We start from the raw sequence: 714 nt of genomic DNA, 5'->3' as shown, positions 1-714 counted from the left end.
TCTCTCGCCTCCCCTGAGCCCATTGAGTTTTAACAGACCAACTAACAGACCACTAAAGCGTGCAGTGGGGGAGGGGGTACTTGAGAATGAATGGGGGGAAATCATGTGAGAGGAGGCAATGCCTCCATCATGATATGATTGGATATGACTGGTTATGTTCGGATGTGATTGGTTCATGCGATAAATCCCGCCTCTTGTTGTTCATGCGCGTTCTACGTTCGCGAATCAGTCTGAATGAACAATATAATGGCATTAATGGGAAGACTCATTTAAAAAAGTAAGTAAACAACTCACACACTTAGATGTAACCACTTTGTTACATCAAAATAAGACTTGAAATGGTCTGAAAACATGATCTGTGGGAGTTTTTAGTGAGTAAATCAGCTTGTTGAAATATAAAGTAAATTTCTGTGTCTGTGACCAATATTTACTGAGCTTTGATGACTGATGAACCGATTAATTCAATTTTCAATTCAATAATTATTAAAAAAGAATAGCTGAACACAAGTTCACAAATAAAATATTTTGTTTAAATTGTCACTGCCTTGAGTTATTATTTTGGAATAAATGTAAAATGCTTAATAACTTGATGAGATTCATACTTGGCTTTAATAAACAGAATATTGATTACATTGTTAATGTAAAAATATAAAATAGAATTGTATTTGTTGTTGTTGTTTTCTGGTAGTGTAAGTAATGTTTATTTAACCAAGA

At 33.9% G+C, this 714-nt stretch overlaps 1 protein-coding gene across 1 annotated transcript in view; it reads right to left on the bottom strand.

Annotated features, from left to right (window-relative positions):
• Positions 1 to 714, bottom strand: part of LOC107576043 (uncharacterized) — a 16,774-nt gene that overhangs the window by 7,123 nt on the left and 8,937 nt on the right. The window lies entirely within an intron of this gene.

The sequence above is a fragment of the Sinocyclocheilus grahami genome, unplaced genomic scaffold (assembly GCF_001515645.1).
Source record: "Sinocyclocheilus grahami isolate Dianchi unplaced genomic scaffold, SAMN03320097.WGS_v1.1 scaffold3144.1, whole genome shotgun sequence".
NCBI classification, from domain to species: domain Eukaryota; kingdom Metazoa; phylum Chordata; class Actinopteri; order Cypriniformes; family Cyprinidae; genus Sinocyclocheilus; species Sinocyclocheilus grahami.
The sequence above is the reverse complement of the archived record's forward strand: the minus strand, read 5'-3'. Positions and strand labels throughout refer to the sequence as shown.